The following is a 22,589-nucleotide window of genomic DNA, read 5'->3' as shown; positions in this document are numbered from 1 at the left end:
ATTTTGTAAATTAAATTTTAAAAAACCATCATGGGTTATATACGAAAAAATTAATCAATCAACCAAGGCTTTAGCATTTAATTATTTGTCCAAATTCACAATGTTAGTAGGTTCAGGATTGATATTATAGCCATTTCCAACATCTGTTTCAAATTTTATTATTTCTGGCAGATTTTAAAGTGCTATCAAATAAAATACTTTATTCTAAAAATTGAGATTCACAATTTTAATATTATCTTCCAGTATAACATTTATCACTGTCAGGAGACAAACTGAATATTTATTCATTGAAAGTGAAATGTTGATACCATAGCCAAACCTAATTTACTCTTTTCCTATTTATTGATTGTATTGGAGATAATCTTGTCTCTTTTGGTATGCTGATTAATTCGTTGTTCAAATGATAGTTCCTTCTGTTGAACTACACACTTGCTTTGTCAAAATTCAGGTGTGTTGTTACACTTTTCCTGCTTAAAGTTTACTGGTGAAGGGGAAACAAGACATAAGCCTTCTGTTTTGTATCAGTTGGAAAAACAATTTTTTTTTTTTTTTTTTTATGGTGGAAGTGAATAGAGTCACATATTTGAACTGGGTAGTTTCTAATTTCAGGTCTTACTGTTCCAAATGTTCTGAAAAGAGTTTGATAAGAAGTATAAACATAAGCAACACATTCAAGTCTTTTCATATTTTAAAGTAAATAAATTTGCCCTATTTTTAATTTAATTTGCCTTATAGCAATAATTAACTTGAATGTAACAGTCTACTCAAAAATGAGAATAAAAATCAAAGTCATGTACAACTCTCAATTAATATTAATAATTAATTATATGATTTCATCATTATTAATTGACTGGTGCACGTTAGGCACAAAGTCAGGCACTGAGTAAGCAGAGATGAGCAAGACTTGGTATTTATCCAGATAGCTCAAACTTATTTAGTATGTCTCAGGGTGGAGACCGAGAATGACTTACCTCATAATCCACTTAGTGTATTCATCAAAAATGTACATTTCTAGACATCCCCTCAACTCTATGACTAAAACTTTCTGGAAATGGGACCCTGAAATCTTTCTGTTTTGAGATTCATTGTTCTACTGGATCCAGAGTTGAAAAAGGTTAGGTTTAATCAGTTAAATTGTGTTAACTAATTTTTTTAAAATGTGTTAACTGTCCTTAAAAATTCAACATTTTCATCTTTCTGACCCATCTGTGCCATTTTATTTTTTCAAGTAGAGCAATTTGAAATAAAGTGAAAATTTCAAGAAACATGATTGCAATTTATTACATTACCTTAGCTCCTTTACTGTTAAAACCTCTCCAAAGGAATAATAAGCCCATTTATATAAGTATTATAGTAATAGCAAGTATACATTTAAGATATAGTATGCACCAGGATCTGTGCATATATTGCCTCATTTAATTCTTAACAACTCTATAAAGTAAAAAATATTACCTCAATTTATAGATGATGACACTAAGTCTTGGAAGTGGAGTCAGTGTTTGAATATTGGTCTTTTAAACGCCAAAGCTTTCATTGTTACTACTGAGCTGTACTATACATTGTATATGTTCCCATGCACTGTTTGGATAGAACAGATGTCTAAATACACCTTGAGCACTAGTAGAGGCATCCAGTATACACTTGCTACTCTTAGCTACACCGTATCAATTGCAAGGTGAAGGAAGATGTATTCATACCAAAAGGACCATAGAAACCTAATAAAGAACAAACTTGAACAAATAACATGAAATGTTATTTCATCTAATCAATCGTTATGTGTGGGCATGAGCTTATTATCTGAAATACTGTACTGTTTTCTACTCATTTCTACAAAGTTTCATTAAAAAAAGAATGAAAAACGTTTTGATCGTTTAATAAATTATTATCCCCTGAGAAAAAGGGAAGTTTATGTGGTTACAAATAATAATTAGGAATGTAATATAAATTATAATTCTAAACTGTAATGACTGTACGTAAAGTTTTGTTAATTATAGAGGTTCCCCCCCACCATGTTCAGTGAAGTTGATTAGAAGCACTTGTAAGCATGAGGCTGCTCACACAATCAAATGAAAATAAGTGTGGCGTTTTAATTATCCACACCTGCAAACATTCAACTAAAAACACCCTGGTGATTTTTTTCTCGAGTCAGAAATAAACATACAACTTGTGTTCAGTCTGAAATTCAAAAGTATTTTAAACTTTACTCTTTTATGAGGCATGAAAATAAGCATTTCCCAGTAATTCTATATAAGATATTTTCCTAATTGATCTTTCTCTTTCTTCCATCATTTCCATTTGCCACTTTGTTGTTAGGGTTTTCTACAATTATGTTTTTAAAAAGCCACTAGTATTATCCATTTCCTATAGGATAATCTGTAACCTTCTTGGCATAGCATATGCAGTCACTTACGGAATATGTAGTCATTTAAAATTGGTCCAAACCTAATTTTAAAACTTATTGATAGCCATTTATACTATGTGCTACAAATCTAAATCTAGATCTAGCTGCACGGGCATCCCTGGGGGCCTGAAAAACATTCAGAAAATAAGTACCACTCCAGACTGCATTTTAACAAAACCTCAGGTGATCTGGATGAGAAATAAAGATAGAAGATAAGCCCCAAAATATTGTGGTAGGGTGTCCTATCCATCTGGGAGAATTCTTAAGGGTTATTTTGATGTATGGAAAAGAAACTCATTTAATTAGCTAGAAAATCATTGAAAAGATACAGAATTGTCACAAAAACTCAAGGTCTAATGTACAACTGGGTCTCACAAAGGCCAAAACTACCTGTCTGTCTTTATGAACCCCAGAAGCTGAGGTTGATTGGTTTCTCATCTCTGCTACTCTTTTCATCTTCTTCTCTCTTTCTGCAGCCCAAATTTTCTCCTTTAGTTTGCAGAAAATAGCCTTTCTAGTTATGAATATATGCTTCTCCCCAAACTTAAATCTTATTCCCGAGACTCACTCTGACTTAAATCCTAATCTTTGGGAAAAATAATCAATTAGATCCATTGAGGACCAGTACCCACACTGATCTAATTGATTATGGTTGGCTGGCAGGAAGGGGCACGGTTGGTTCAAACTGACATGGTGGTTAGACCCAGCATGAGAGAAAGAACTGCAGGTGACAATCAATTCTCATAGAAGGTAGTGTGAGCCAGACACAGCCCCCTCCTGCATTGTCCAGCCCCAAAGTGTGTCATTTATAGGAGTATTTTCAAAATACCATGACCCTGGATCTATGTTCCTCCCTGTTTGACAGACAGGTGCATCTTCTTGTGAAATGCCAGCTGTGTCCGTGAGACATGATGGTGAAGGTTGAAGTAAACAGATTAGGCAATATTGAGCACCTGGTCACCATGGCTGCTGTTAACTTCAGCAAAGTGGATATTGTTGCCATCAACAACCCCTTCATTGACCTCAACTCTATGGTCTACATATCCCAGTGGTATGATTCCACTCATGGAAAATTCAATGGCATAGTCAAGGCTGAGAATGGAAAGCTTATCAATGAAAATCCCATTTCTATCTTCCAAGAATGAGATCCTGACAACAACGAATGGGTGATGCTGTTGCTAAATATGTTGTAGAATCCCCTGGTCTTCATTACCTTGATGAAAGCTGGAGCTCACTTAAAAGGTGAAGCCAAAAATGTCTTCATCTCTGCCCTTTCTGCTAATGCCTCTATGTTTGTGATGGGTGTAATCCATAAGTATGGAAACGCTCGAGATTGTCAGCAATGCCTCGTGCACCACCAACTAGTTAGCCTCCATGGCTGGCCAAGTCATCCATGACAATTTTGGCATTGTGGAGGGGCTTATGACCACAATTCATGCTGTTACTACAACCCAAACAATCATGGAGTGACCCTCTGGGAAACTGTGGCATGACGACCATGGGGTTGCCCAGAACATCATCCCTACATCTACTGTTATCGCCAAGGCTGTGGACAAAGTCATCCTTGAGCTGAATGGGAAGCTCACTGGATGGCCTTCCATGTTTCCACCCCCAGGGTGTTGGTCAAATATCTAACCCGTGATCTGGGAAAAAAGCTGGCAAATATGATGACATCAAGAAGATGGTGAAGTAGGCATTGGAGGGCTATTTCAACAGCATCTTTTGCTACACAGATAATAAGGTTATTTTCTGTGACTGTAACAGTGACACCCACTCTTCCACTATTGATGCTGGGATTGGACACCCAATGACTACTTTGTCAAGTTCTTGTCCTAGTACCATATGGCAATGAATTTGGCTACAACAACAGGGTGGTGAACCTTATGGTCCACATGGCATCCAAGGAGGAAGGGCTCTCTGGTACACCAGCCCCAGGAGAGCATAAGAGGGCCTCGGCTATTACAGAATCTTTGCTCCAACTCATATTCCAACACACAAAGAAACTCCCCTCCTTGGCAGTTTCCATCTCAGGTCCTCTGAAGAAGGGGAGGAACATAAGGAGCCCTACCTTGTTATGGATCACCAATAAAGTACACTGTACCCAGCCAAAAAATCCCAAAACTCACCATGATCCTATGATCTTTCTCTAGACATAGCTGGGAACATGTGTGAAGTATCTCTGCTCAGCGAAGCGTGTTTGAGTCTTAGAGTCTGGGGCTTTTACATAGAGCTTGTCACATAGCATGGTAACTGAAACTCAGGGCCCTAACAACGAAACCAAGTATCATCAATCTGATGTTTGCACAAAACAATCCTGATAAGTCCTAAGGAGATGGTGAAGTATGTCTCATTTCTCTGAGAGTATACAACATCATCAATCAATTACAAAGAACATTTTATGGGTCACATTACCAGAGGTTGACCAAGAGTCAATCATGCTTGCAGATTCCTGGGAGCCATTCAGGGACTGATCAGTCAGACCTCCTATGTTAACTCTTTCCTCACAGTCACATTATCAGTAAGGCTTTCCTAGGTACTCCTAGTACTCCCTCAACTTTTTTTTCCTCTGTGATGCTTACCATTATCTGACATTGTTTCTTGATGGTCTCCCCACAAATAAAGGTCTAAAAGGGCAGGGATTTGTTTTTGTATTTATTTATCTATATCTATCTGTATCTATCTGTCTATATATTTATCTATCTATCTATCTGCCTGTCTTTCTATCATCCATCTATCTGTTGTATCCCCAGAGACCTAAAACAATACATATATGCTCAATAAATATTTGTTGAGTGACCAAATGAACATAGGTTTTTAAATGTTATTTAACTTTAATCATTTTTATGATAGTTACTTGTTTATTCACCTATCACCCCAGAAATACTGGATATTCTTGAAAGTTAGAAATAGATCTTCATTTTTTTATTTCCAATACCTAAAAGAATGTCAGACACATTGTGGGTTCTCCACTTAGATTTGTTGGATCATTGAGGAAAAAATGAATCAATAAATTCCTTATTATAAGAATGGGACAAAAGCTATTTTGTAATTGTAGAAGAAATATATTATTTTATCAGAAGGGGATAAATATAATAGAGTGGAACCGTGGAGATGGCCACTCTGAGGCTGAGGCAAAATGGATACATAAATTACACACACCAGCCATATTGATGTAACGTCTGTTCGATTCATTTGAACTGTGACATATTATTATAAATAGAGATTTGGTTCTTTAATTTTGAATGAAGAAAAGGAACTTTAACAATTTTTCATTAATATTGGCTATTGACAGAAGAAACAAATTTTTGTTCAAGTAATAATTGATTAATTTTTAAGAACATGAGAAACTTGTACTGAAATGCTTAACTGATCCTTAAAAGGGTATCAAATTTCATACTGCTAATTATTGGGAATATATATGTCTACCTACTCAGTGGTATAAGAAATACCACATTTTAAATTTCTTTTAATAAACTAAAATGAAATTTTGACTCTAGATTTGAGTGAATTTCCTGGAAATTCAATCCTTGTTGATATTACTTCTCTCTTTAACCCCAGTGCCATCAATTTTGTCTTTCCAGATGAACCGTCAAACCTTGGAGCTCTGTGGGCTGCTGCCACTAAGTGACACACCAATCTCAACTATTCTAGAACATCTCAACTTCTGCCTCCTTGCTCACCTTGGCAAAAGTCCTCTTTTTTCTCACCTTGCCCCACAGTACTTCTCTTTCTCCTACCAAGACACATATCATCATTTCTTCTAAGTCTCTAGTTTTTAGAGGCTTCTGACTCTCTTTGCAATTTCTCCTGAGGCATGTGATTTCAAAGGGCCTGTTTAGAGTATCTGTGCTTTGAACAAAGGTAAAGGGAAAATATAGAGGAAAACACAAATTGATATCTTAGAAATAATCTCGCCACACTGTGATGCTCACTCTGTGCTTTTCTCCACTTCTTGGTAGCTGAATTATATCCATACTTTAGTATCATACTCTATTTCACCATATTAGGTGTATTATTAAATAACTTTCTACCTTTGATTATATTGATTCAAAAATAAAATAAGCAGTGTCGTAAAGACCCTTTAAGATCATTAATGAATTAATAGGGAAAATTACACTATGAAGACAGAATTATAGAGTAGCTTGGAGTAAGACTTGCAGAGTCAGACAGCTGTGGAATCAGTGTGGGTTTTACCACTTACTAGCCACTTACTCACTTCTGACCTTTGGAAAGTGTGTTTTCTCACCTTTAAAATAGGATAAGGCAAATCAATAAAGATAGACATCAGATTAATGGTTACAAAGGGGTTGTGGGTGGGAGGAGAAATTGAGCACTAAGTGGAACAAGAGGACTTTTGGGGGTGATAAAAATATTCTGAGTCTTGATTGTGTTAATTTGACTGATCTCATTAAACCGTATGCCTAAAATGGTGCGAATGTTACTTTATGAAAATCGTACCAAAATAAGCCCCTCGGTTAAAAGAGATAGAATGATGATATCTTTCTAGGGAAGTATCTGAAACCTGGTGAGCACTCAATAATTAATAGCTTTTATCATTATTATTACTTTAATAATAATAACATTATTATTATTAAGAGTCTCATAAGAAATACTGTTTACTTTGGAGAAATATGTGTAAAGTTTTGTTTTAGCATGCAAAGATACATAATTATGGGGAATTGAGAGGAAAATATTGGGATTATATTTCCCTTGGTCCATCAAATCTATGTTTATGGAGAACTGATCAGAATGATATGGTTTTGAGAGTGATTCAAAGAAGATGGAAGATAAAAACAAAAGAAAAATGGAGAGAAAATTAAATCATTAAGTGCTTTTTCTCCTTGGCTATGTGAATGGTTTGTGGTTTCTCTGCCATGGGCTTTTGGGAAGTGAGCCTCTCTGCCACCTGTTCTTATGCAATGGTTTCTTTTTAATGGCCCAGGAAAGCTGCCTCCTAGCTTAAAACCAGAAATCCCAAGCCTACTTTTAGGGTGATTATAAAAGGTAAAATGAATAAGATACTAATATACTAAGTTACTTATTCAGAATTTAATTGAAATGTGTAATTGGCAGTGTTATGGAATATATATGCAATGTTTGTGGAATTTAGAGGGTTTTGATAACTTTCTGTAAAATTAGAATATTTACTTGTCAATTAGTTCAGTTTACTAGAAACAGTAAAAACTTATACCCCACTGCAGCAGGAATCCAAATCAGTTTTTAGATAGCTTAAGGCCTCCTACTTGCTAACAACCTATTATATAGTTGGTTTATGTGGATTGATTGAATTGTGTCTCCCAAAATTCATATATTAGAAGCTAATTCCCACTGTAACTGTTGAAGGTGGGAAATCATATTACAGTAATTGAAGAGGTGCTTAGATTGTAGGGCCCTGCCATAATGAATGGATTAACAATGGTAGTCAGGGACATGAATCTGAGGGCTTTAAAAGCAAAGCATGAGAGTCGCTCTCTCTCTCTGCTCTGCCATTCTGCCATGAGAGACCACTGGGTCACTGTCACCACCAACAAGGCTTTCACCAGATGTGTTCCTTGGAATCTGGACTTCCTAACCTCCCAGACTGTAAGCAATCATTTCCTTATAAATCATCCAATTCTAGGAATTTCTGTTATAAGCAACAGAAATGGACTAATACAGTTTATAAATAGAAGAACAAGCAATTCAAACATTTTTGTAGGTGCATTCAAACAATTCCTAAACTGCCCCTACCTGGACATTGGGTATTTTATTATTCATCATTACTTGGAAACTGGAGATCCTTGGGGATTGTTTGAATAGGGGCATATATACTTAAACTGAGGGGTGTTTAATTTTAACTATCTTTGGATTTCAGCTCTGTTGATTTGCTAACTTTATGACCTTGGATAAATTACTTAACTCTGAACTTCAATTTTCTCTTCTGCAATATTGAGAGAATTACTGAAGCTACTTCTATCTAGCATTGGGAGGATTAAATCCTATAAATCAAAGAAAGTAGTCAGTAAAATGCCTAGACATAAGAAGTCAATAAGTGTTACTGATGTTATTATTTTTATTTAAATAATTTGGTGCATGTTAGGAAAAGCAGATTCAGACCCAAAATTAGAAAGTAAAGCAAATTTGAAATGTCAAGATTACTTTCCAAATCATATCTTTTTCCTTCTCTTTTTCTTCCTGTACTCTTCTTTCCCCTTTCATCCTACAGGGGCTAGGAGTTTGTGTCTCTAAAATGAATGTTTGCTTAGCGGAGAAAATATTCCAAAGATGACGATAAGTAACATTTATGGAGCACTTATTTATGCCATGCCCTGCTCTAAGCACTTTCCATGTGTTTAGTGAGTCAATCCTCACAACCCTAAGAGCTAGATATTATCATTATGTCACTCTCAGAGAAGAGACTGAGGCTTTGCACAAGCACATAGTCCGTTGGTTCATATCACACAAGTATAAGATAGTTAAAAGAGTCTTTGCTTTTAGAAATGGCTTCTAGAAATAGACAGAAAATTAAAATTATGTTGTGTGTTATTTCTCTTTTTCTACTACTATTTATGGCTCTCTTACTATATTTCATGGACAGTACTAGACATTTTCAATATATTAACTCATTTGATATACTTTAGGAAATGATGTCAGAATTGTCCCAATTACAGAAAAAGAAACAAACACAGAACTCTGAGACCTGTTCGTGCTTATTAAGAGGTAGAGCCAGGAGTCATACAGTATCTGCCTGCTTTCATAGTCTGATGTTACTGCTGGTGTGTCAGTGAAAGATGTGATAGAAATGTTTTCTGACCACTATTTTTATTTGACACGACATTGGAGGCAAACTGTGAAATCATATTGCCAATTTCATTCATTCACAGGAAACAATATAGCATAGTAAGATGGTGGTCAGACTGGTAGTTTTTATAATAATTATTATAAATCTTAATAATTTCTAGACCAATTATGATTCTTTGATCAAAATGCACCAATAGAGAAGTAGATTTGTGTGTCTTAGTCCATCTCTTTGCATAGGAGAGGTAATAACCTGTTTCTATCTCTGACTTTAACTTCCTTCACTATTATATTAGATTCAGTACTGCTAAAGGGTTATAGACTCTCAGAGGCTTATTATTTTCCTTTCTCCAGTGCCCTCAAGGGTGCTGCAGAACAACTTCTGCAACTATATCATTACCAGTACAGGCCACATAGGATAGGAAGCTGCTGCACATTCATAGACTACCATACACACACACACACACACACACACACACGCATGCACGAGCACACACACACTTGCCATTCTTTTTTTTTTTTGCCTGAATAACATAAAAAAACTTTTTATCTAAAAGTAGCATCAGATTTCACTTTTCTCAGGTAAAATGAAAGAAGAGTTGTCTGATAAAAATGACTTTCTTGTTCCCTGAATTTTCTCAGTAATTTCCTGAATTCTATAATCCTTTACCACTTGAGTCATCTCTGTTGATAATACTGTCTGGTAGATAATTCTCTCAAATGTGTCAAAAAATATCTAGTGCTTAGTGTTTTATTTCCTTCTTCTTGTCAAGAGAAACAAAGGCCACTCTTACCTAATACCAGATCTTGTGGCTCCTATTATGTAGTTTGAATCTTTAATCAAATTTATTTTATTTTAGATTTTTTATTGTGTGGCTTAATAACTTTAAGTAATATATTTAAAAATATATTTCCTTATTTATCAACTTTATGTAGTACCAGTAGGTGCTCTGTTATGAGGTATTAAAACAGTAATAATTTCCCCTTAGCTCCTTAGAAGTAGAGAGTAGAATAATGGTTACTAGAGACCAGGAGGGGAGGGGGAGATGGATAGAGGGGAGGTGGTGAATTAAGGGGTACAAAGCTATACTATCTACCCTAAGTGAATCAACGTACAGTATATGCATGTACTGAAACAATACACTGTACCCCACAAATAAATGTTAAAATTCTTTAAAAAGGCATAAATAAAAATTTCCCCTTACCTCTTTACCTGTTTCACTTTCCTAAGTTTTCAATTATATTATTTTTAATTTTTTCTAATGTTAATATTTAATCATCTAAATATAATTAACTATATTAAAAGCAATCAAATATGCTGAAACTACTTTATACTTAGAGATAATCTATTAACTCTATACTATGAAAGATGTAAACTATTCATAAAAATTCATTACATTAATATTCTTTTTTATCTCAAGTTCCACCTCTTGTTTTTGTTTGGTGACTATCCTATTTGCGTTCATTGTGGTTTTCTGGCTAGAAGGTATTTTATGTTGAAGGAAGAACCTGTGATATGGTTTTTCACTGCCACCTAGGTCGAGTTGTCCATAGGTCAGGTCCTCAGCTCAAAAATCCATACTCTTCTTTAGCAAATCTCATTCTGCTCTATATGCCTGGAGATGGCTGCGAAACTATTTTGTACATATGTTTATCTTTCTTAGAGTCTCTCAGAGCTTATGGGGTCTCAGTAAAAACTTAAATGGTGAAAATTATAATGTTTTTAATATTAAAAATATCAGTGAAATTGCTGTGACTCCAAAATAGTAAAGCAGGAAATTCTTAACTAGAGAAACACTAATTAGTGCTATATTTTTGGCACAAATATTTTAAATTGTCCATGATATGTTTATTTGCACAAACCACAAAATGGCACTGCCTTTTCCTTGTGACTTTTAATTTGAGGCACTAAAACAAAGCAAATAAAATGATATGTTTACAAAATATTTTACTATTATAACCTAGCTAACCTTACTAAACTTAGAACATATTAGGTTTGGAGAGTTAATTTCCATTTTTGGGATTGTCACATAGTGAATGATCACTATGTCTCAGCTGTAATTTTTCTCATTACAGAAGGGACAATTGGGCTGCAATGCAAAAGGTAACAATGGTGGATGGTAGACAACATACATAACTTCCAATTACTGTCGTATGGTTGCCAATTTACGTTTTAACATCTTTCTCTTACAGAAGAGCAATGATTCTTCCAAGTACTAAAGAATAAAAAAGTAATTATGTACTTCACGTAAATAAAATTTTTGGATACATTAGCTGGAAAATCATCTCAGTCTCTTTGCATCAGAGGTAGAAAAATGGTTTGAGTGATGCATTAGTTTTATATATCAAGTTCTTACTTTTCAACCTTCTGATTCTACTGTTTCTATGTTTTGGAATTTTTGAAAGTGTCTGGCAATAGGAAATTGAGTTGGTGTAAGTGAATAGAGACAAGAAGTAAGCGTGTCAGTGGAGGCACTTCCTGCTTCTGACATATGCAGGAGCTTTTCATTGCCAGCGTTCTCATTGAACGTTAGATGGGAGAGAAGTGCAACCCACACAAGAGTTTTCTAAGTTACTAGAACTAAAAAAAGACTTTTCATTCACTTCATGCAATTTGGTGGGACACATTTTATCTTGGGATACTAGAAATAATCATGACTCTCTGAATTTGCATTTTGTGTAAAATATAGAATTAAATGTGTTATCCTGTTATGTACTGAATATTGATAGATACAATTTGCTTCCTAAGCTGAGTGTGAATTAATGGAGATTCTCTCATTAACATCTATCACACATTTAATATAGACTCTTACTTTGTTTTATCTATTGAATATTTCCTGTGCTGCAGCAAAGTGGGTGGTGGTCAGCAAATGCCTTTATGGTCAGCAAAGAGCTGTTGCTCTACCTACAAGTAAATGTGTAAAAGAAAATGCTAATGATTGTTCTTAAATTGGTGCTTTTCTTAGCCTGGATGAAGACAAAAGTAATATATTCATCCATCTACATTTCTATTCATCAAAAATACATAATATAATACTTTAAGGCAGAATTTAGAATTTAGAATGGCTAAAATGCTTTAATAATTTTCTGTATACATTTCCCTTTAAAAATCAACAATATGATTCATAAAAAAAAAACTTTAAAATCTTCTATTTGTATTAACTACAAGGATTTTAATGGAGTATTCAAAAACAGAGAATGTCAAGAAAATAGTTTAATATTGAGTATTGCCAAGCTACAATTTAATACTACAGAATGATAGATTTTTTTCTTTTCCTTTTTTTTTTTTTTTTGAGTAAGAGAAGTAGGCCTGGGAGAAGATGCGGAAAACATGAACAAGAAAAACAAAACTTAAATATTTGACATATTTGGGACAAGATATTCTTGATGGATCATTGTCTTAGCTTATTTGCTGACCCACATTGTACCTAGTATCAATCAGATAGAAAGTCTTTTCACTACAGTCCCCATTTATAAACATTTTTCCCCAGAGCTCTGTCAATGGGAAGGAAAGCTTTGATTTATTCACTGACCATTATTGGCTGTTCTATCATTCTCCTGACTGTTCAAAACATTTATTTGATATTCCTACAAATACAATTTTAAAATTGCAAATAGGAACTTGAATGTACTGGTCTTGATATGAGTATGTATTCTGCATAGAAACTACTGGCAAGAATTAATGTTTTCATTTGAATTCAGCATAAAAATACTATAAATATAGATCTTTGTTAAGAAATTCTGATGTAAGACTGATATCACATTATTCACAGTACACCTGATGCTAATTGTGTGAGATAATGATGAAATCGCTGCGCCAAGAGAACATTTCCATATTGAACATTTAGTTTTGCCCAGATAATTAGAAAATTGTCCCTATTTGTGTTAGTGTTTTGATGTTATGTGGATATAATCTACAATATAATGTTAATTCTATATATTTTCAAGTTCAAGGCTGTGTGATACAAAAGGGTTCAGATAAAAATTATAAAATACCAGTAAATTACTAGATGTTTTATCTAAATAAATATAAACATGCATATATTTTAAAATATTCAGTAAATAGGTCTATTTTTTAAATTTTCATCTAGATGTTTAACACTAATTATTGAAATTTATATCAATCCAATTCCTATAGTAGATTTTTATAGAGAAAGAAAATGGATTAGCAGCAATTATTTAGAACTATTTTATTAAAGTTTTTAACATTTTAAATTACATTGTCTCTATATCACTCTACATGCTGTAAATGAAGAATAAATGCATTACCTTTAAATACTTCCTTTCCTGTAGACAGTTTTAATGTATCATTGTTACCAGCAAAGAAAATCCTGAAGGATGAGTCTTCGGTTTCTTGTATCAGAGTTTCCCTTTAATTTCAATGTGAAGGGCCAGAATTGCATCTATAATACATGACCTGACAAGAAAAGAAAAACATCTGCAATGATTTTATTTGTGATTCCTTTTCCTGCATTGCGTTAGATGCAACATGAAACCTTTTACACAAAACATCAAAAGTGCTTTATTTTGGTGATTAAAATTTTAAAGAAATAAAGCACTCCCAGAATGAAAACTGATCACCTTTCCAACAAGCAGTCTCTATTTTATCTACTTGAAACATTTGCATCTCCAGATTAAGTAGTTTTGCTAATCGGTTTACATCTCCAAGAAGGCTGTAGTTCCTTAAATATTTATACAGTCTTAATGTACATCATGCTGATTTTATTAATTTTAACCCCAAAGCCTCTTCTACCAATTATTATGTAATGACTATATTGCTTCTCCTCTTGATTGCCTTTGTTCTTTGCTACAATATTAAAAAAAAAAAAAAAAAAAAAAAGGAGGACATGAGGCTTTAAAGAAGACAGCTAAATAAAATGCCACTTGGAATGATTCACTATGGAGGACCTCAGTTTTCTGACTCACCCATCTATTGCAGGCAAATTTTCCTGTTCTGGTTTGGTTTTGTTTATTCTTAATATGAATTCTTTTTATCCTAAGAAAATAAAATAATAATAAAAAAATCTTTTTGTTCGATGGAGTTGATTTTAGGCTTGATGTAGCTTGATAAAAGCACATCAAAGTCATTGAATCATCCTGTATCTTTTGACCGATCAGCAAAAGAAAATATGCCTATTAGGGCTTAATAAGATCATTCAGCCAAAAAGAATTAAAATATTACTCTAGTGAAACTTATTTAATATTTTATTTTACAATATATGTTTGTGAGAGAGATTTTTTTCAAGAGCTGTTATTTTTTCCCATTTCTAATATCTGTCTGAATGTGGACTATTTTAGAACGAGAAATTAGAGTTGTGAAATACAATGACCAACACACACACACACACACACACACACACACATGACTGGGAGTATTCTCCTTTTCAAAACTTCTAACTTTATTTGGAATAGTGTCTTTAAGTATAATGAGAATGTTTATTTGCCTAAATATTTATTTGCCTAAATCATCAAGAAATATTTTTCATTACAAATAGGAATCCAATTGTGTATCTACTCATAAGGGTAAAATTCTATACCATTATATGTTAGACATTGGTAATTGAAATACTCAGTTTTGATTTCCAAAGAATATGAGTTAAATATTATATTTTACTCATATTTCATATATATACACACACATATATGTATATTTCAGGGATATTTATATGTATATCTCTCTGCATTTATAATTTATCTGTTTATTATCTATGTACTGTGGTATGTCATAAATATATATACATACACATGTATACACACACACACACACACACACACACACACACACACACACACACACACGAGTATTTATTACATGTAAGAGATCTACATTAGGCTTTGTATTCAGTCCTAAAATTTCTAGAATACTTACAAGTCTTTATTCTACATTGTGTCTTTCAGAAGTGAAATAGTTGCATGGTGCCACAAATATACATTATGTTTCTAACACAAGAACTCTTCTTAAACAATGTTTAAATGTAAACCTATCTAAATACTCATATCTGTGCCTGGCACATAGCAGATGCTAAAAATATTTGATGCTTATATGAACAAATCAGTAAGTAAATTCTATAAAAATATTCAATTTATACTGATCAATCAACCACTGACACAACTCTCATGGTTTTAATGTGAGTAAACAGGCTAATACTTTTTCCTGTCTAGTCATCTTGCAAGGACTTGTACATTACCTTTTTTCTCATATTTAAGTTTTACACCTCCAAGGAAAACTCATTTATCCAAGCTCAGCCTATTAAGTTTTCTCATGTGACAAGATATTCAGGACACTTCCTAGACTGGCCAAAACTACTTTGCTAACTCTTTCTCCCACTCTTCCCTGGCATGAACAGTCTTTATTCTTGAGAGAATAATCTGCTCACTCCCTCAAACATATCTAACTTACTCTGAACTTAGCATCTTTGCTGCTGTGGAAGCTTTTATGCTCTAGTTTCTTGCACAAATTACACTCATTCTTTAGGCTTCAGATCAGATGTTACCACTTCCAGGGAGCTTTCCTGACCACTGTGATTTCTACTTTCCTCAGAGTTCAGGCACTAGGTTATGACTAAACCATTCCTTTGTTTGGAGCTATGATACATGTCTTTCTGGGTAGACATGCAAAGCCTAGATTTTTGTAGAACACCTAGTACAGTATTTGTATACAGATGTGCAGTATGTTTCAGTGAGTAAAATAAGAAGATCTGCTGTGCCAGATAATTAGCTCACAGTCATCCCATCTCTACCCACTGGAAAGGAGTGGGTGTCTATCATGTAGAAATTACATAGATACCAGGAAGATTTGATGCTGTCATTTGAAATGGAGCTATATTTCTCCATTGTGTAAAACCTTCACAGCCCCATTTTTCTTCGAATTGAAGAGTCTTGATTTGTCTCTTGGTGTCTTCAGAATTGCAGACAGCAAAACCCTAACAGGTCCCAATTAATCCAACATGTGTGAATATACTACATTATACCCCCACCAAGTCACGTGCTGCTGTGTTAGCATAAGATTAAAAACAAATACTTCCTTTTACTGAAATACAAAATGCAACTCCCTTTTGCTTTTCGGTTTTTACTTTTTTTTTTTTTTTTTTTTTTGAAAAGCAGGTATCACTAATACAACGAACGCTCTTCTAGTCTGCATTCTGGTACAAAAAAATGAAGATTACCTTATGAAAATTTTGAAGTATATCTTATTTTGAAAATTAACAGTCTTAATTTCTTTCTTTTTTTAAAAAACAAGGATTTGAAGAGATCAATCATCTATTTTTACATTCTGGAGTTCAGTTGTACACAGAGGACCTCATTGCTTGAACTTTCCTTCTTTTCATACACAGACATTTTTATAAAATATTCATAAGAAATTGTTGACTGTAGAACTATGGCAATTCTCTTGAGTGATCCTGGGAGTTTTTCAGTCAATGAGCTCCATGCGGCTCTGGCAGCATGAGCTATGCTATATAAATCAGACTAAAACCATTTTATGCTGCTTTTAAAATTACTGCTATCAACAAAACCCATGAGCCTGAATTACTTAATCTATGCAGATGTTGTTAACTGCATTAATTATTTAATTCTGACAATAAAACAGCAGTTCCATTTGCCTTAATGCAGACCATTCATGCTAATTTTTCAAAAAGTGTTTAACGATACGTCCACTAGATGGGAGTAGACAACCTTTTAAGCTACATACAGCACAGTATGAAAATAGGAGTTGCTAAACTTAGATGTAAAGCAATTCTAGGTTACTGTATCACACTTCTAACCAAAGCTCACGAAATATCTTTTGTTAACTAGTGTAGGTTACAGTAAAATTGAATTGCTTTCCTCAAGCAAGAACCAAATTGATTAGAGGGAAATTTCTTCATTGCCAGTATAGTCATCTCCGTGATTTTTTGATGAATAACCTATGTGAAAACTTTTAAAAATCTCTTTATTGACATAAAAATCAACTTAACACACCAGCTAAATAATTCAGTAAATTAAGTGATCCTTTTTGAAATATCCTTGTATTTTTTCCATTAATTATAGTAAGTAGAAATTAGCAAAAAAATTGCTTACGTTATTGTTGTCTTTAGACTGTTAGTTAATTGATTACTTCATGTACATGTGTTGACTATTAATCTTCCCCAATCAAGCATGTGCATAAAGCCAGACATGTGCATAAAGCAAAATGATCTTTTTTTTTTTTTTTTTCCACCAGGACAAAGTGAGCTGTGTCAGGCCAATGAAATTATAATTGGTTCTAATTAGCACTTTTTTCAAGCTGTTATTTTATTTATTTATTATTTATTTATTTACTTTGTTAACCTGCATCTAAATCATACAGGAAGAAAGGTAAAAACTGCCTGAGAAAATAACAAAGATTACCAAAATGCATGGCTCTTTCATTCAGTTTGAGTGAACATCTCTAAAGCTTAGATTCTTTTTTTCCCTGTGGGGTGGGGAGTGATCTCTGAAATAAGAGTTCATTTTAAATTGCAATATTTTTTCCCAAGAAAAAGCATGTCATTGTAATAGTCATGCTCTTTTTGTTATTGTTGTTATCATTTATAGCTACACAGGGAGTGAGGTCATTAACTTGAGGCAAATGTCACAATTTCTGCAAAAGCTTTGAGCTTTCTTACTTTGCTTTGTTTCAAGAATCACTAAAAATCTCTCTGATTCTAGCTCCGGTTGTCTTCAGTGAGGCTTGCCACACATGTGAGATGAACATGAAACTGATTATGCTCTTTGTGCAATGGAAGTTGACATAAAAATTTTTAGATATCTATTTCTCTTACACATGCCAAATATATATAAAAAAATCTTTCAAATGCATGGCCATACCGTCTAATAAATTGAAATCTCTATGATTTTTCTGTGCACTAGGTTCTGTGCATAGGTTCACCTCTATTTTTAAAATAAGAATTTTTCAAGGTCAAAACTTTGCAAAATGCCTGAATAGATATGACAATTAGAGCTGTTCTTTCAGGTTTACTTTCTCCATAATAACCAATACACTTTTTAGCAACCACTTTTGAATTAGGGCTTATTTTTATAATAACGTGTTGTACTTTATTTCCAATTATTTCATACAGATTTCATTACAAATTTAATTTCTAATAATATCTTCTTTGTTTAAGAAATTATTCATAAATTTAATTTTTTATTTTAGGTGTTTGTTCCTTTTGATCCTTTAACCACAACTTTCCTCTTTCAATCTCATCTCACTATTATTTTGCTAAATTTACAGTAAATCTGCAAAATAACTATATTGCACAAAAGTTATTTTATTCCAATGTTAATATTTTTTCTTATATTAAATATTATACATTTTAATCTAAGGAAAAATGCCAAAGAAAAAATGTAAAAACTTGTTTTCATTGCAATAGTGGAATTTTAAATAATATTTACAGTAACTATTAAATATGTCTATTATCCTACTAATTTGCATCAATATGTTTGCCAAATGATGAGCAAGACAAAGTAGTCTTTGTAATAGATAAGAAATGCGATTTTAAAAGTTCTAATCAGATTTAAATGCCTCCACTATTCCATTTAAGATAGTTAAATTGAATGCATGGTAACATTTTTAATGGAAAAATTAACACTATAATTCTTCAATATATTTTTAAAGTAAACATATTTATTTATACACAGTATATGAAAATGCATATTCAGTCAGCTTAGCCTAGCAAACACATCTTATTAATAACACCTCATTTTATATGATTTAAGAGCTTTAAAAGGTTGATAAATTTATTTCTGAAAAACAAAGCTAACATCATGAGACAAGTTTTAAAAAAATGTCAATTCAAAAACAGATCTGATATAATTTTCTTCTTTAAATGACCTTAAGGACATATTGGCTACTGAAAATACATAACTTATAACTGACATACCGCAGTGAGAGAGGTAGAAAGTGAAAAATTGCTATGAAATGATACTTGCTTTCTTTTTTTTTGTACTAAAATGCAAACAATTTTTTATGAATTTATATTTGTGTAGCTTTTCAAATTTTAACATTTTAAATTAACAATTCAAATTATGGAATTATTTAAAAATTAATGAAAATTGAATTTGCCTACATTTCCTAATCAACTTGAAAAATTCTGTTGAAGAAAATTTTGTCAAAGTTCTGTATAACTGAACATGTGAACAATATTCTAGATTACTATTTATTTTATTATCATTTGTAGATTCCTAAATGTTGCTAAAATCATCATTTGCTTATAGTAGCAAGTTTTGGCATTCAGCTTTCTATATTTTCCAATTAGCTGATTTTTATTATTGTTTCTTAGTTGCAAATATCAATAAAGCAAGTACATATATTTTAACATTTAGTATTTATAGAATATATATTTTATTTTATTTTTTCTCATTTTTTATTAGCATATTCATTGTTACAAATCATACTTATTCTTTATGACCTTCATCCAGTCTCTCCCCTTCCCCCTCCCCCTCTCTCCTTCTCCCTAAAATATATATTTTAATTTCTATAAAGTCTTTCATCTTTTGCATTAATCTAAAATTGAGAAGTCTTAACAAAACACTCTATCTTTATTCATGCATTCTAATTAATTACCTCATAGCCAATCATAAAATCGGCAGAAAATATCAAAGTGACCCTGCTGGTGACAATTGAGTCACTCCACACAAAATTCGGCTCTAGTTTTTATTGTTTCCAAAGTGTCCAGTTTGAAAAAAAACATACTAATCTTGAGAGGGCAAGTCATCTTTAGTTTAAATATATAAAATGCAACTAAGTCAAGTGATGCGAATATGTCCAAAAAATAAGTAAAATAGAAACTAGGTATGAGAGCTTGCTAATTTTTTGCTTTATATATATATTTTTATACTTCACTTACATTTTGTTTTCTTGATATAATGCATTATTGCCTAGGAACAGTTCAAATACTTTAGCCACAAGTAAGTTGTTCAGCTCCACCCTTTACCTGCTGTGAAATCATCTGTGAGCCAGTTAATCCTCTGCGTGCCTCAATTTTTCTCTGTATCAAATGAAGAGAGCAACACCTTCCCTCTCCCTGCCATTCTTTTTTCTCTCTTGTTTTAAATCACAGAAATATTAGAAGAATTAATGAAATCAGTTTTGTAAATGTATATTCAGCCCTGGGGGAGAAAATGCTCTGAGGAAATATAACATGATGGTATCGAAGAAAATGTCTCTTTAACAAAGAGACTACAAGTGTGCATGTGAGGTTAACAGAACAACCAGTGTGCATACAAAGAGAGCAGTATTTTAGGGTGTCTGACTTTGCATGCAAACCTGGAGCTCTGGAGGGCACCCTCATGATTGCTAGTTAATGCTGCCTGAGGATGATAAGACTTCAATAACTAAAATATCTTAATTGCTGTAAATATGTTTTTGCCAAAGCTTAAAATGAACTTGTTTATTTCCAGGTAAATTATGAGCAAAACTCTATGTTACAAAGAGGTAGAAAAGACATTGTACTCTGCTTCTGCTCTTGTCAGTGGTGGTAGCAGATGTTATATTCTATTTTGCCTTTTCTGTTTAGTGACAGGTAAATAGTAGGGAAAATCAAAAAGTACAAGGAAAGATTCATATTATATTTTAATTCTACTTTTTCCACAAACTTTTTGAAGTACCCTCATGTGTGTATGTGTATATATGTGTGTGTGTATAAATATATTTATTTATAAATAAATGTAATTTAATATATATGTATATTAAAGAACATGCATATATCTAAAGGCTCACCTACTAGGCTTCCTACCTGTGTGTTTTCAAACAGGAATTTTACATATAATGATTTTTCAAAGTGGATTAAATGAAATATAGAGTAGTTGTAACTTTTAAAATTGACAACCTCAATGTACAAATCAAATATACATACTTAAAAAATATATTGTGTAAGGAAAAATATATACATATTGGTCTCACTAGCTATAGTTTACCCAGTCAAGATACAATCTCAACCCCTACTCTGTTAAACAAACAATACTTGGTGAGGTTCTTCCTCTCCTTCAAAGTGAAATGTACAGCTATTTTTTCATAGTTCTAGAATTTAAATAAGTAAACACATATTATATACCGTGTTATATTTAATAGTTGCACTTGGTGTATCTTACTTACAGATACATCTTATTCAAATTATGCAGAGTTCAGCGTGAATGAGAACGTGGAGTACATTACAAAAGTCAAAGAGCACCGAGGTGGAATAAAGCTGTGGCTTCAGCACTTCCAACGAGAGGAGAAGAAACCTTCCTAAACAAGCTTATTTGATTTGGGAATTTTCCAAGCTTGCTTAACATAAACTACATTTTAACTCCAGAATAATCAGCCAGAGGGAATGGTTTTATAGTTGACACATAAGGTTTGAAATACATGGACTTCCTGCAACCACAGGTTCAAATCCCAGTAGTGCTCCATTCTTCAGTGGTGGCTGAGTTAAGTGCCACATATGTGTATATACATGTGTGAGGGGATTTTTTACAGATGAAGCATCCAAAGCAAGAGCATTCATTGCACTGTGTGAAGATCCCAATGCAATTTTCCTAAGAACAGAGTGTGCAGCTCATGAATGACTGCAGCTTCTGGGAATCTTGCCAAAAACCTAGGGCAACTGAGAGTGGGGCTTTGCTCTAAAGGAGATTAAACTCCCTATTTAAAAGCTCCCTATACTCCACCATTGTGAAGGTTACACTCATTACTTTTTCCATGTTAGATGGTGAGTTAATACACATGCCTAAACAAAATATCTTAATTCTCCTCTCCCGCCCTGTCTGACCGCACTGGTAGACTTGCCACCACATGCAGCATTCAAGGTTGTTGATTTTCAACAGCACACACAAAATGCTATTACAAGGGAAATATTGTATGCCGTGGATGGATAGTCACACAAAAAGCAAAAAAGTGACCCATAGAAGTTAGCTCAGTAAGAACAAAAGTATAAATATTTTTTAAAAGTTAAGGTAATGAGATTAATTTCCCTGTGAATCATTTAATTGCCTGTTTCTAACTGTGGCCTGTGGCCTCTCCATACCACTATTTGTCACAAGGATTAGGTAGGAAAATATGAGTAAATCAACACTTTGTATCTTTTCTGAGCTCATCTCCTGTTGTGCATTGATCAATATAATTTTATTTATATATTTCTGAGTAATTATACCAACAAAAAATAGCTATTAGATCAACAAAACTACCTCTTTTTAACTTATCTACTATTTGGTATTGATCATTATAGCCTATATATATTCCTTATATATATTTAGGAGGGAAATTCATTTTAGTTAACAAATTAACAATTAAACATGATAAATCCAATTTATTTAATGATGCTTAACATCTAATAATTCTGAAATTATTGGTCATGGAGAATGTGAAATGGGGCATAATGGGGAGCAATGTTTCTGCTGCTGTTGGTGTTTTCCTAATAACACCATTTAAAAA

At 33.1% G+C, this 22,589-nt stretch overlaps 1 pseudogene; it reads left to right on the top strand.

Annotated features, from left to right (window-relative positions):
- Positions 1 to 3,312: 3,312 nt before the first annotated feature.
- LOC134379107 (glyceraldehyde-3-phosphate dehydrogenase-like) lies at positions 3,313 to 21,408 on the top strand (annotated as a pseudogene).
- Positions 21,409 to 22,589: the final 1,181 nt, after the last annotated feature.

This window comes from Cynocephalus volans, chromosome 5, assembly GCF_027409185.1.
Source record: "Cynocephalus volans isolate mCynVol1 chromosome 5, mCynVol1.pri, whole genome shotgun sequence".
In the NCBI taxonomy this organism is placed as follows: Eukaryota; Metazoa; Chordata; class Mammalia; order Dermoptera; family Cynocephalidae; genus Cynocephalus; species Cynocephalus volans.
Note: the sequence above shows the minus strand (reverse complement) of the source record. Positions and strands in the feature narration are given on the sequence as shown.